Raw genomic sequence first — 15,651 nt, 5'->3', positions numbered from 1 at the left:
ACTAGGTTCTGAAAAACTGAAGACCTTTCAGAAAGAGTAGTGGAAGAAACTCTGAAAACAGGGTTCCCAGTTTAGTCATCATTTATATCCCACCCACTTTCATAGCTAGTTCTGCAGTGCTTTGCAAATAGGGCCTTATACATATATTTTGAATTAATATAATTTCAAGTTGTAAAAGCTGGTGCATTTGCCCAGGTTATTTAGCACAACTGGGATAAAATGTTTTAAAATGGTAAATTCCCAGAGCTTTTATCAGTAAAAAGCAGCTCAAATGACTTGATAAATATTATTAAAATCCTGAGGCTAATAATTTCCTTGCTTACCATTGTCAGCGCAGTGTGAGGAACAGTTAAACCAGCTTAAGGTTTTCTTTTTCAGTGGAAAGTCCATTGAGAACTTCTTGTGTGTGACAGAGCAAACGTTTTGCAAAACACAAAGGGATGGCCACTCATAGAAGGGATCGATGGCTCTTTAGTTATATATTCAGTGCATGTTTATTGAGTGCCAAGTATGTGCCTGGCGCCAGGTTAGCAATGTTAAGTGAAAATCACAGTTTCTGCATTTGTGCTGTTCAGTCGCTAAGTCGTGTCCAGCTCTCTGCAGCCCCATGGACTGCAACACGCCAGGCTTCCCTGTCCTTCACCGGTTCCCTGAGTTAGCTCAAACTCACATCCATTGAATCAGTGATGCCATCCAACCATCTCATCCTCTGTCCCCCTTCTCCTCCTGCCCTCCATTTTCCCAGCATCAGTCTTTTCCAATGAGTCGGCCCCTTGCATCAGGTGGCCAACATGTTGAAGCTTCATTTTCAGCCTCAGTCCTTTCAATGAATATTCAGGGTTGATTTTCTTTAGGATTGACTGGTTTGATCTTGCTAGCCAAGGGACTTTCAAGAGTCTTCTCCAACACCACAGTTCAAAGGCATCTAGTCTTTTGCGTTCAGCCTTCTTTACGGTCCAATTCTCATATCTGTACATGACTATGGGAAAACCATAGCTTTGACTATACGGACTTTTGTCAGCAAAGTGATGTCTCTGCTTTTTAATACACTGTCTAGGTTTGTCATACTTTTCTTCCAAGGAGCAAGTGTCTTTTAATTTCATGCCTGCAGTCACTGTCCACAGTGATTTCGGAGTCCAAAAAAAAGAAAAATCTGTCATTGTTTTCCATTTTATTCCCCATCTATTTGGCATGAAGTGATGGTACTGAATGCCATGAATTTAGTTTTTTGAATGTTGAGTTTTAAGCCAACTTTTTCCGCTCTCCTCTTTTACCTTCATCAAGTGCTGCTTATAGTCTAAGGGGAGAAATGACTAGAAAAGATGTAGATGGATAATAAGATGTACAATTTTGATGCTGAACTACCAGCAAGGAAACCAGTGGGGCGCAATGAATAGAGAACAGGGAATCTTCTACGGTGACTGGGTAGGGTCTCAGGAGAAGGTGGAGCCAAAGGGTGGAAAGCTTTCCCGGCAGGGGACCACCTGTCCCCAGATAGGGAGGCGCTTACACTTTGAAAGATCTGTGAAGCTGAAGCACTGAAGGCCTGAGGCTTGGGCAGGTGGTTCAGCTGGGTTTGGAGAGGTGAGCAAAGAGCCTGTCCCTACAAGGGGTATAGATTGCACTGAATAGTCAAAGTGTTAGTTAGTCAGTCATGTCTGACTCTTTGCAACCCCATGGACTGTAGCCCACTAACGTCCTCGGTCCATGGGATGCGCCAGGCGAGAACACTGGAGTGGGTTGCCATGCTCTCCTCCAGGGGATCTTCTCAACCTAGGCATCAAAGCTGTGTCTCCTGCATTGGCAGGTGGATTCTTTACCACCTGGGCCAGTGGATTTCACCAAGTGAGTTAAAACCTGATGGGGTTTGCATTTAGAAAGACTCCCTCTGGTTGCTTTGTGAAGATAGTATTATAGAAGAGAAAGCAAGAAGCTGGGAGGACCAGTTGAGTGCATGTTGCTGTAGCTCAGGAAGGAGGTGGGTTGATGAATGTGGATGTGCTGAGAGAGAGATGATTCCGAGTGCACTGGAAGGTAGAATTAACTAAGGTCCAGTCTGGGGAGTGGGGACACTTTCAAACAGCCAGGTTTCCTGCTTCAATAACCAATAGGGGGCATTTGCTGAATGGAAAGTCTAGGGAATGAACAGATTTTTGAGGGAAAACACATTGTTCAGCTTGGGACACACTGAATTTGAGAAACCTGTGGATTTCTGAACGTGGATTTGACAGGAAAGGCCAGACTTGCTATTCAAATGTGGGGATGATCTTCAAGGAGACTGTACCGAAGTGGTGGGAAAAAATGAGATTAGTAACAGAGACGTATAGAAAGAGCAGAGGACTTAGGTCTGAGTCCCCGGGCCTCTACCAGGTGGTTGGTTAAAGGCAGTGGAGCCTCCAAGAACTCTGGGAAGTGTCATCACCTGAGATGTGAAGCATAACCAGGGAAAAGTCATGTTTTAGGATCCAAGGAATGGGTGTTTCTGGAAGGGAAGTCCATCAGTTATCACTGCTACCGAATCAGGCGTTCCATGTGTTAGTGGGCGGCATATATATGTGGTCGTTTATATCACTGGACAGCTTCAGTTGTTGCTAAGTAGATAATTGCTTAATCAATATGCAAGAACCTGTGATCTCTTTGGGGTTTCCCCAGTGGCTCAGTAGTAAAGAATCTGCCTGCCAATGCAGGAGATGTGGGTTCAGTCCCTGGTCGGGAAGATCCTCTGGAGAAGGAGATGGCAACCCACTCCAGTATCCTTGCCTGGGAAATCCCACAGACAGAGGAGCCTTGGAGGGCTACAGTCCATGGGGTCGCAAAGAGTCGGACTAACTTAGTGACTAAACAACAGCAATAACAAGTAGATGATAGCAGCAAAGTCCTTATGTGATTATCTTTAACAATCAGCCTCGCGTCTGCTACATCATTCCACTGGTACAGTTGAAAGGGCACCTCTCGGAATCAGACGAATATATACAGTTGACCCTTGAACAATAGGAGTTTGAACTGGGTGGCTCCTCTTATGGCCCGTATGGAGGAATCAGAATTACAGAGAGCTAACTATAAATTATACTGGTCTTATTGACAGTGGGGATGTTTGGCACCCCTAGCCTCCACGTCAGAGGTCAGGTGAATATTCAGTGTCCAGCTAGGCCCTGGGGAGATCACTTTCTCATAGTGGGCTCCCCTTCCTTTGTCTCCAAGCTGTGGGTGGGTGAGTGGATGAGGGCTGAACTGGTCTTTAAAGTCTTCTTCCACTTCACTGATGGTGGGAAATAGAACATTTTGAGCACCATACGTACGTTAAAATCCAGACTTATATTCTTAACTTAAAACATTTTTATTTTTGGTGGAATTAATGTTGACAGAATCAAAGTCAAGCATACCTCTCTGTAGGTGTATTTTAAGTCTTAGTTCATTAAAGTGGAGGCTTGTAGAGAATGGACGAGGCATAGGTACAGAAGAGGATTGAATTTACAATTTACATACGGTGAACCTTTACTTTTCTGGTAAATCATAAAGAATAGTTATTAAGAGAAATAATTTTTGTGTTTTTCAACACTGATTAAATTTTTAAAATTAAAAAACTGATAAAATTCAAATCATCATTTGGTTTTATTTTGTATAATACACAAGATGCATTTTTCCCTTGGGAATATAATTGAATTACCACTTTTATTGAAGAATACTTTCCTGTACTGGAATCTTAAGGAGAATTTTATGTGCCTCAAACCATGCACATAATTTGTTTTTATTCTTTCTTCAAAGATTATATCTTCTAGCTTTTTTATGAAAATTTGTGAATGGATTTTGTAAAATACTCTTCTCAAAGGCAAAGATTGAAATCGTAGGAAAATGCTGCAGGCCTTTGCAACTTGATTTCATTTTGGTAAAGTTCATACTTAGTTGAATATTATGTAGAGTAGTAAAATGAGGGAATTTGGCCATTTTGCTGCCAAAACTTAGATGCAGGAAAACTTGGGTTAGTTATATGTAGACATACATATAAGATTAATAATCAGTCATCTGAGGCACTAAACACAAACTTCAGTTCAGTTCAGTTCAGTTCAGTCGCTCAGTCGTGTCCGACTCTCCGCGACCCCATGAATCACAGCATGCCAGGCCTCCCTGTCCATCACCAACTCCCGGAGTTCAAACACAAACTTATGTTCTGTTAAAAATGCCTCACCAAATAAGTTATTATTTTTTTTACAACTTATTTCAGTTGAATTTTTAAAAGTAACTTACTTCATGACTGAAACTTCAAATGAAGCTTATTTAATGCATCTTTACAGATTTAAAGGGTAGAAATTTATGCTGACATGCAGTTTGGATCACTTTTCTCTTATAGAAAAGTCTCCATTGTTTTAAACTCTTTTGGAGAAGGCAATGGCAAGCCGCTCCAGTACTCTTGCCTAGAAAATCCCATGGATGGAGGAGCCTGGTAGGCTGCAGTCCATGGGGTCGCTACTAGTCGGACACGACTGAGCGACTTCACTTTCACTTTTCACTTTCACACATTGGAGAAGGAAATGGCAACCCACTCCAGTGTTCTTGCCTGGAGAATCCCAGGGACGGCGGAGCCTGGTCGGCTGCCGTCTATGGGGTCGCACAGAGTCGGACATGACTGAAGCGACTTAGCAGCAGCAGAGAAGTGTTAGATGTTACGAGAATTAAAGTTGGGTAAAGATAAAAAGTGAAGCTATTGATCTACTAGTTTATTATGTGCAACTTATTTTTAGTTGAACACTGAAAAGTTCATTTTTTATCAAAAAATGTATGGGCTGCCTGTAATAATTTTTGAATATAGATAGTTTATCCCTCTAGGATTACTTAGGAATAAAATATTTTTTAAACTGTGATGATTTAATGGAAATCATATATAGTATGTTATTTATGGGTTAAAACAAACCAGCTACCTAGCCTAGGTTTAATTTTTTTTCTAGTCCAAATAGCTTTTTAACAGACATGAAAAATACTACATAGCTGTTAGCTTTCTGCACATGTTGTACATAATCACTGCCTTTATTGATAACTTTACTTCTTTCAGCTGAATAGGGCCTCAAAAGTTTTATATTCAGTATTTGAGTACTTTTGTTTTTCTCTTTTAAAAGTCAGTATTAGGCACTACTGGTTACTGCCAGCTGAAGCCTCACACAGCTGTGTGTTTAGCATTTAATCATGCTAAGAATCGCTAATTAGAGCATCGCACTGGACAAAGCGATCCCAGTGGAGTTGAGACAATACCATTTTTGTTTGAGAAACATAAATAAATGATCTTTACGCAGTAGTCTTTTCATTAATAAGCATTTGTGCTGAGTATGGAAAGTAGGTGATCTTTAGCAAAATGTTTTAACCCGCTGGGAATGCTTTATCAATGTCACCCTTTCACAGTACTCTGTAATCTCTGTAGAATATGGCCAGCCTTAGTCAGGACTGTCAAGCTTACGTGTGGCTTTTTGACTCCTCTTTCAATTCTTCACTTTCCTTACTTTGTTCCCTTTCAGGAGCACCCCCTCCCAACCTGACATCCACCCGCATTGCACTAAAGACGCAGACCTTCTCCGTGCTCCCCTTTGCCCTTTTGCCTTAATTTGAATTTCGCTGCAGCCCCTTCAGTCAGCCTTCCTCAGGCTCAGGTTGCCCAGTGCTCCCAAGTCCCCTTCTCTTTTTCTTTTGTTAAAGCCACCTTGTTTCCAGACCTTAGGTGCAGTTAGTTAGCTGTAGTGTAGAGGAGGACTAATTTATGCAGTGCTGTGTTAATGGCTGATAGCAATTTAGCGTATTACCTTTCTGGGAGTGGTGAATATTTTATACTGATATCGAAGGTCTAGTGGCAGTAAGGCATACATCAGAAGAATCAATATCAGCAGCATAATTAGTTTGGTTAGGAAAAGGGGAAGATAATGGTTCCAGACAACGAGAGGGTACACTCTGGGTGTCCCTAATACCAGTTCTTATTACCCACTCCCATGGGTGATTATACTCTCAAAGGGTCTAACTTACCCTGGCAGTGCAGCAATTTTAGCTTTTTATGGCATCAGATCTCACAGTCCTTATGAGTTAAGAGGTAATAGGAATGTTGTGGGGTCTGACATGTAGCTTATATAGTGGGTGCTTAACAGTCTTGTAGATTCCATGGATTAAGTAAGCCAGACAAATAATATGTGGAGAAGTTAAGATGTGCAGAAAATATTTAAATGCATTGAAAATGTTTAAATGGCACAGATTTTGTGGAAAACATGTCCATGCATGTGGGAGAGTACTGAAGTAGTGATTTTCTGAAGTTCAGCAAACACCGACTTCTTAGTTTTTTGTGGTTGTTTGCTTTGAGCTGGTGTAGACCAGCGCTACTCCAGTAATTCACATTATTAAACCTGTGTCCTTGTAGTAACGGAAAACTTCTGGGATTCGAGAGACTGAAGTGTCCCATGTCTGCCACTTACTAACTTTGTCATCTTGGGGCTTGTCACCCAGACTTGCCAGTTGCACTTATCTTGTTTGCAAAAGGAGAGGGATAATGATGTTTTTGTCTATATCAAAAAATGTTCATTGAAGATCTGTTGAAATAGTATTTGTTTTCTACAAATGACAGAGTATTATATAAAAGTAAAAGATAATTGAGATATTATATGGGAAGTATACATTATGAATTAAAAAAAAACATATTAAGATGAGCTGCATTTTTCAGAGAACATTTAGTGGAGACCCAAAGATCAGAGTTTTAGTGCGTTTTTCCTACCAACTGCGGTAACAAACAGGCTTTTTTCTGGCAGTATTGCTTATCTGGATGAAAACCAGGAGCTAAAATCTCAGTCAAAAAGACATTTGGGAAGCCACGATAAATGCCAAAATGTCCAGGAACTAAAATTCATGTATTCGACTCACAGTAGATGCCCTTAGACCTTCTTCCCTCACAGTGAATTCATTCTAATTATATACCTTTGAAACAGCTTAGTTATTTTATTTCTAAGACTCTGGAATATTAAAAAAGCAAGTAAGTTTTTCATGTTGGCATGCCAAAAATCATGAAAAGTAGCAGTTAAATAATCTGATAGAAAAAGGATACCCTTCCAAACAGCTAGAAGAAGAATATGAATAACTCCAAGAGCACAGCCCTTTGGCTGTTAGTGTTGCAGATCCAGGACGTCATGTGTTACAGTGACGCGAAGACATAATTGAGCTCATATGTTATAGAAGTCTCTGTATAAGCAAAGAGTAAGTGCGCCTAGCACCGTTTATGAGCCCGTCCATCAGCAGTATGCTTTCGCTGTCATGTAAATGAAAACACTCAGAAAGATGCAAATTCACAACAGGCTTCAGATAGTTTCTATTTTAATTTAAGTTAAGGGATCCAGAACTACTTCATCAAGATAGGCCCAGTGTATTCATTTGCAGGGGCTTCCCAGGTGGCAGTAGTGGTAAAGAACCTGCCTGCCAATGCAGGAGATGAAGAGATGTGGGTTCGATCCCTGGCTTGGGAAGATCCCCTGGAGGAGGGCATGGCAACCCACCCCAGTACTCCTGCCTGGAGAATCCAGTGAACACAGGAACCTGGCAGGCTGCCGTCCAGTAGGGTGTCACAGAGTCAGACAGAACTAAAGCAACTTAGCATGCACATTTGTTTGCAAAATGCAGAGCCTGGGCTAAACTAATCTTTAAAATTAAAGGCTAAAATATGTAGCTTCATACATCTCTTCTATCAGAATAATACTGTGCATTTTAAAATACCCACATTTCTTGAAATCAGTTTTTCCACAGAATATATCTGATAAAAGACATAGGGGATGACATGCGGTACTTGCTTTATTCATGTAAAGCCACTAAAAAAGCATTTATCTTTAAGATCTCAGCACTTAGAAATTACGTTATAAATATTCATTTATTTAACAAATATACATGAAGCACTTTCTTAAATCCAGAGACCTTGTCAGCTCCTGGGAATAGAAGATTTAACAAAGTGAGCTTGTGCCCTCAGGGCACCTAAGTGTCACGGGAAGACAGATACTAAACTTCTAATCACCTTAAATGACATTTGGAAGTGCTATGATGGAAAACATGGGTAGGGACCCAAAGAGTGTGGCATTAGAACCTAGGAATTGCAGATAGTGTCCATTAAGAGCTTTTTAATTGGAAGTCCCAAGGATAGTCCGCTGCCCTTTTTCTAGATCTGTGCTATGGAAATGCTTACAGGGTAAGACCACTGACTTTAATAAGACCCTCCGGGAACCCAGAGCTAAGGCTTTTTCTAAGGAGTAGCAAATCTGGGGGCATTCATTTCTCCTTCCCTCCTCCCCTCCCTCCCTCCTTCCTTCTGCAGCTCTTTTCCTTCCTCTGGCATTCTTTCCATAGTAATTTGTTGAAGGTCGCCGTGTGCGAGGCACATTTTAAAACTCATCTCATTTGGCAGGGAGCAAGGACCTCCTCCTGACACCACTGTGCCTGACACTTTAGGTCATTCTGACCTCTGGTTCATGCTGAGTGCTCTCTGCTGATTGGAGAGCTACTCCGTCCCACTGGCTGCTTGTCTGTCATTTTTCGGTTTCACTAAGCTTTACAGGTTGGCTGCCACCAGCACAGCCATGCCCGGGTCCAGCTGCCATTCTTTGACATCTCTCATTGCAGAAGATCTTCCTAAACTTCCATCCTGAGCTCACCCAGGATTTCTAGGGCTCATAGACTTGCCTAACCTGATGGGCATCTCAGCTGAGAACACCCGTCATCCCTGTGAAAGAAAACACCCCGTCCTTCATGCCTGTGCCCTTGTTCACTCACTTCCTGAGCGGTGCTTGTTGAGCTCCTACCTTGTGCAGGGTACTCCTTTAGGATGCTAAGGATTCAGAGTAAAACAACATAGTCCCTAAATCTCCAAAGGGTCTTACATGTAATCGCTCAGTTTTATTGCCCATTGGGATTTCCATGCTTGTTCCACTTGTGAAAGAAAACCCTAAGTGGAAGTAAAGGACAGCAGTCTCTAGCTCTCTGCCACCTTCCGTGTCAACTCCATTCTCTTATATCATCCATCATTCATCAGTTCTGTCTGCAGATATTTATTGAGTTAGATGTCATTCTAAATGTCGTAGGCAAGTAGTGTGTGAACCATGGCCTGCGTCAAAGGAACCTGGAAGACACTGATCTCCAAACCTGACCTCTGGGCATTCTGATGTCTTGGCTTTCTTGTTGAATGAGGACTTTCAGATCCCTGTCATGCCAAGGTGTACAGCCAGAAAGTAGTGCCAGGAAAGGCTGCCTGCCTCTTGTTAATATGGAGTGAAGAATGTGTGCCCTGTAGTCTTTACCATCTCTTTGCTTTCCCTTTTTTGAAAATTTTATTGTCCCTTGACTTTCCCCATAAGATCCAAGTACCCTTCCTTTTGGAAACCATCTTGATAGAACCTGATGTAAGGAGCCCACCAGTACTGGAATGGACACAGGCTTTAAGGCTAGGCAAATCTATTTTTTAATCACGGATTCACTATTGCTAGTCTTAGCTTATTGGGCAGGTTATTTCATTTCTCTGAACCTCAACATTTTTATCTATGAAATAGGAAAAATAATTCCGTTATAAAAATAAGCATGATAAGTTGTTAATACCTGGCACATGTAGACTTATTTTTCCTTGGTTGCCTAGCACTGTCTTCAGAGCTGGTGGGAAGAAAAGGGGATCACAGGTAAGCAGTGAGCTGGAAGGGAGGTGACAGGTGCTTTACTGGATGCATGAAACACGTTGTTGACTATGCTTTCATGTGGCATTTGCTGCCCTTTGGTTTTCACTGTTTTGATCTCATAGATTGATCATTTTCATGTAAAGAGATATTAGAAAATTTCCTAAGAGTGTTCCTTAGATGAGAAACTTTCCTCAGGTTTCTACATCTGTAACGTTCTTCAGGATGAATACATTTATATTTATTTACTCCAGTCACTGCTAGCTGCCATCCCAAATAAATTAGAAAATATTTTTCAAAATAATTTTAAAGTTAAAATGATTATTTATTATATAAATATATTTATCTGTACAATATCTTAGAGTCATATATTTCTTGATTATGTTTAATTCAAAGATATATTTTAGAAAATATCACCAAAAGAACAGGATAATCTTACCTTCAAAATGAAGCCCTGATTTTTCTGGCACTTTAATCATTGTTGTCAATCTTAGAGTAATTTCTGTGGAGAAATTCTGGTAAACGTTTGACTGTCACTATGTTCAAACACGACAGGCAAAATTCTAAATTTAAAAGCTAAGTTAATAACCTTTGAGAGAGCTAAGGATGAAGTTTGAGCTAAAAATTTGCAATGAATCATTGTCAAGTGATAATTAGTTACTAAAAAAGGAACCACAAAACCCCACTGTTAGTCGGATTGTATTCATAGATAATAATGTTTCTTTAAAATACAGCATCATTTTTAGTTTATTCCTTCCCTTTCTTCTGATCATGTAAAAAACCTTTCCCTCTTTGTTCAATCTCACTTTATTTCTATTGCTATAAACAAACTTGAATTTGGATTATATTAAATTTTGGTCTAGTGACTGTTCTCCGTGACCCAGTCATGGATTCCAATTCATATGAGTGATGAAAAAGCTATGTCTTATCTAAACTATTTGGTATAGAAAATTTTCATAATGTAATATTAGTTAAAAAGAAGAAAAAAGTAATATTTTGGTGTGTACAAACCTCAATGGATATTGTTGTGATTGTTTAGTCACTAAGTTGTGTCTGACTCTTTGTGACCCTGTGGCCTGTAGCCCACCAGGCTCCTCTGTCCATGGGATTCTCCAGGCAAGAATACTGGAGCGGGTTGCCATTTCCTTCTCCAGAGGATCATCCCGATCCAGGTATAGGACCCAAGTCTACTCACTGGCGAGCAGATTCTTTACTACTGAGCCGCTAGGGAAGCCCCCAGTGGAGGTTAGTTATAGCTTTATTCACGTGTTCAGTCCCTGAGTCTTGTCCTACTCTTTGTGACCTTATGGACTGCAGCACACCAGGCTTCCCTGTCCTTCACTGTCTCCCAGAGTGTGCTCACACTCGTGTCCATTGAGCCCATGATGCCACCAACCATCTCACTGTGTGTTGCCCGCTTCTCCTGCCCTCAGTCTTTCCCAGCATCAAGGTGTTTCCTAATGAGTCAGCTCTTCACATCAGGTGCCCAGATTATTGGAGCTTCAGCTTCAGTATCATTCCTTCCAATGAATATTCAGGGTCGATTTCCTTTAGGATGGACTGGTTTGATCTTGCTGGCCATTTGTATGTTTGGTGTTACAATGAGAGGAAGACCTCAAGTGTTTTGACAGTATTTACTGATTTATAAAATGAGAGATTAATCACTGAAGTAAATTCATAGAAAATGAGAGAGGAGGATGGAGAAAAAAATTATTCCCTTTTTTAAAGACAGTTTTGAAGAGCAGTTTTAGGTTCACGGCAAAATTGAGAATTTTCGTGAGCCCCTTGCTCTCTCGTTGTCAACATCCCCCACCAGAGTATCACATCTGTATCCGCTGATGAAGCTTGTGTCACCTCGACAGTCATAATCACACACAGTCACAGTTCACGTTAGGGGTGACTCCTGGTGCTGCACATTCTGTGGGTTTTGACGAATGTATAATGAAGTGTGTTCATCACTGTAGTGTTACATGGAATAGTTTCACTGCCCTAAATCCTGTGCATTCCACCTAGTCACACTTCCCCACCAAGTCCTAGCAGCCACTGATCATTTTTTGCTGTCTCTGCCACTGTGCCTTTTCCAGAATGGCATATAGTTGGAATCGTGTAGTATGTAGCCTTTTCAAATTGGCTTCTTTCACTTGAGAATATTTATTTAATATTCTTTTATGTCTTTTCATGACTTGACAGCTAATTTCTTTTTTAATGCTGAGTAATATTCCCTTGTCTGGATGTACCACCATTTGTTTATCCACTTACCTACTGAAAGACAGCTTGTTTGATTCCAAGTCTGGGAATTATGATTAAGCTACTATAAATGCTTATGTGCAGATTTTTGTGTAGTTATAAGTTTTCAGCTCTTTTAGGTAAATACCACGGAGTTCAGTGGCTGGATTCAGTTGTAGGAATATTTTAAGTTTTATAAGAAACTGCCAAACTGTCTTCCGAAGTGGCTGTACCATTTTGCATTCTCACCAGCAATGAATGTGAGTTCCTTTTGTTCCACATCCTTGTCAGGATTTGGTACTGTCAGTGTCTGGCTTTTGGTGGCTCAGATGGTAAAGAATCTGCTTGCAATGTGGCAGACCTGTGTTCAATCCCTGGGCTGGGAAGATCCCCTGGAGGAGGCTTGTGATAAGCACATAGTGGTATTTCATCATTTAATTTGTAGTTCCTCAATAGAGTAAAGTGGAGTGTCTTTTCATACGCTTCTTTGCTATCTGTATATCTTCTTTAGTAGGGTGTCTGTTCAGGTCTTTGTCACATTTTAAAATCACATTGTTCATTGTATTACTGAGTTTTAAGAATTCTTTGTGTATTTTGGATAACAGTTCTTTATCAGATGTGTCTTTTCTTTTTTCTCTTAGGCTGCAGCTTGTCCTCTCATTCTCTTGAAACTGTTTTTCACAGAACTGTAAGATTTTAATTTTAAATGAAGCCCAGCTTATCAGTTCTTTCTTTCATGGATCATATTTTTGTTGTTGTATCTAAAAATCAATATACCAAAAGATTGTCTAGGTTTTCTTCTATATTATCATCTAGGATAATATAGGATAAATTATCATCTAGGATAATAGGATAAATGCTTTACATTTATGCTTGTGATCCATTTTTAAATTAATTCTTGCCAATGGTATAAGGTCTATATCTAGATTCATCTTGTTGCATGTGGATATACAGCTGCTCCAGCACCATTTGTTAAAGAGAATGTTTTTGCTCCATTGTACTGCCTTTGCTCCTCTGTCAAAGGGCAGTTTGTGCGTCTATTTTTGGGTTGCCTGTTCTGTCACAGTGACCTATTGGTCTGTTCCTTTGCTAATACCATACTGTCTTGATTACTATAGCTTTTAAAGTAAGTCTTGGGAACTTACATTAGAAAGCTCCCAGTAACTTGGAAACCAGTTTTCCAATTTTGTTCCTCTTCTTAATATTATTAATATGTTGGCTATTCTGGGTCTTTTAACAGAATAAAGACCAGGTGGCACCAGTGGTAAAGAATCCGCCTGCAAAGCAGGAGACTTGGGTTCGATCTCTGGGTTGGGAAGATGCCCTAGAGAAAGAAATGGCAACCCACTCCAGTATTCTTGCCTGGAAAAATCCCATGGACAGAGGAGCCTGGCAGGCTATACTCCATGGAGTTGGGAAGATTCAGACATGACTTAGCAACTAAACAGCAGCAACAGCATAAGCTTTAGAATCAGTTTGTTGCTGTCCACAAGAGAACTTGCTGGAATTTTGATTGGATTTCGCTGAATCTAGATTAAGTTGGGAATAGCTAACATTTTGAAAATATTGTGTCTGTCTGTGAACATGCAGTACCACTCTATTTCTGTAGTTTTTTGATTTCATTCATCACAGGTGTGTACTTTCTCTCATTTAAATCTTGTATGTATTTTTGTATATATATTTGTATAATATATATATATTTGTATATATATATTATATATACACAAATATATAAATATATATACATATAAATATATATATTTATAATACAAATATATATATGTATAATACAAATATGTATATATGTATAATACAAATATATATTTGTATAAATTTATACCAAAGAATTTTTTGGAGATGCTAATTTAAAAATATTGTGTTTTTAATTTCAAATTCCCCTTGTTCATTGCTGGTATATGGGAAAGTGATTGACTTTTGTGTATTACCCTTGTATCCTGAAACCTTGATATAGTTACTTATTAGTTCCAAGGAGTTTTTATTTTTTTGTTGTTACTGGCTCTTTTGGATTTTCTAATCATGATGTCATCTATGAACAAAGACAGTTTTATTTCTTCCTTCCCAATCAATATGATTATTTCCTTTTCTTATCTTAGCACACTGCATTCCCATACAGTGTGGAAAGGGAGAGGTGAGAGGGGACATCCTTGTCTTGTTCCTGATCTTAGTTGGAAAGTTTCTAGTTTCTTTCAATTAAGTATGATATTAACTGTATGGAGTTTTATAGCTATTCTTTTTCAAGTTGAGAAGGTACTTCTATATTTCTCTATTTACTTCTCTATTTCTAATTTTATCATGAATGGGTGTTAAATTTTATCAAATGTCTTTTACTGCATATATTGATATCCTCATTGTGATTTTTTTTAAAAATTTTAGCCTGTTGATGTGATGGATTATTTTATTTCTTAATCTTGAACCAGCCTTGCATACCTGGAATTTTATTAGATTTTTGGAAGTTAAAATAGATGCAGTTAAACTTGAAGAAATCATAGGGTCTCCATTTCTCCATTGCCTAAATCAATCTTTTCATCTTCATTTGCATTTGACAGTAAAAGTAAAAATTCATAGTCATTTTCCATCCATCTGTGTGCTGAAAGATATTACAACATGACTAATAATTTAAAAAGGGAATTTGAAATGTTATCAGATTAAATTTAATAGTTTTGCAGTATATGGTAATTTTATTAAAGGGAAATGAACATCAATAAGAGGAGGAAATAGACTTATTATGTCTTATAAGGTAGTCTATATGAAGTTACTGGTACCTTTACACTGAGTAGTAGTCAATTGTTAGCATGACCCCGTGGATTTAAATAGAATTGTGAGATCAGGTACACTGATGGCTGGCAGAATATTCATGAACTTTTTCAAAACTTACTTTAAAACTTACTTTGTTGGAATTGTTTAAGCCATTTGTATCTTCGAGATATTGGGACTTTGAGCCAGCACGTATTTCGTCTGTAAAAAGGGGAAACTGTCTGCCTTACAGTTAGGTTTTGCAGTTTAAATAGGGCAGTAGAGTAAGTAAAGCACATTATTTAAAGTCATAGTAAGGAAAATATTCTGTTATATTTTTAGTTAGAATTGTATTGTTAGAATTTCAATATGAGATTCTTTTATTAAACCTATTCTTTTTACCAATTTATTAGACTATGAATATTTTGCTTCCTGAATCCACCCTTCTATTTTCAGTTGAATGAGCAGCTGTAATGACTCACCCAGTATGGACAGCTGAATAAACTAGCACTCAACAAGTCAGTAAATAAAAAATCATTTCATTTATTTCTCTTTTCTTTTTCTCAAAGCTACTTTAGTTTGTAAGCAACAGACTCTAAGCTTGCTGTTTGACTTTCTGTTGGTGTAAGAGAAAAATGTATTTATTTAAAAAAAAACAGCTTATGCTGTTTTAAATCCCACAAAAAGATAACTTATAGAAAAAATTAATAGAATGAAATTCTCTAAAATCACTATTTTTCCCCTTGCATTTAGAGAAATTATTTTTAATGAAAAATATCATGCTTTTCTTTTGTATATTACATGTGTGCCTCTAAGATGAGATTGTGATCTCTGATAAGCATCATGCTTTAATCAGAATAAAATTAGAAGCAACTAGCCCTTTAAAGGGTTATTTTTCCTCCAAAATGGAAAATCAGTTTGAGGTGGGGGTGCTTAAAAGGAAAACAAAGAAGCTTGGGTTTCATTCTTTCTCTTTAAATGGTGTTTTGGTTTGTGAAATTGTGGCTGA

The 15,651-nt window shown here is 38.8% G+C and overlaps 1 protein-coding gene across 1 annotated transcript in view; it reads left to right on the top strand.

Moving 5' to 3' along the window:
* Window positions 1-15,651, top strand: part of UGT8 (UDP glycosyltransferase 8) — a 101,893-nt gene that overhangs the window by 48,221 nt on the left and 38,021 nt on the right. The window lies entirely within an intron of this gene.

This window comes from Moschus berezovskii, chromosome 5 (genome assembly GCF_049115385.1).
Source record: "Moschus berezovskii isolate FMDL1 chromosome 5, NW_MosBer_1.0, whole genome shotgun sequence".
NCBI classification, from domain to species: Eukaryota; Metazoa; Chordata; class Mammalia; order Artiodactyla; family Moschidae; genus Moschus; species Moschus berezovskii.
The sequence above is the reverse complement of the archived record's forward strand: the minus strand, read 5'-3'. Positions and strand labels throughout refer to the sequence as shown.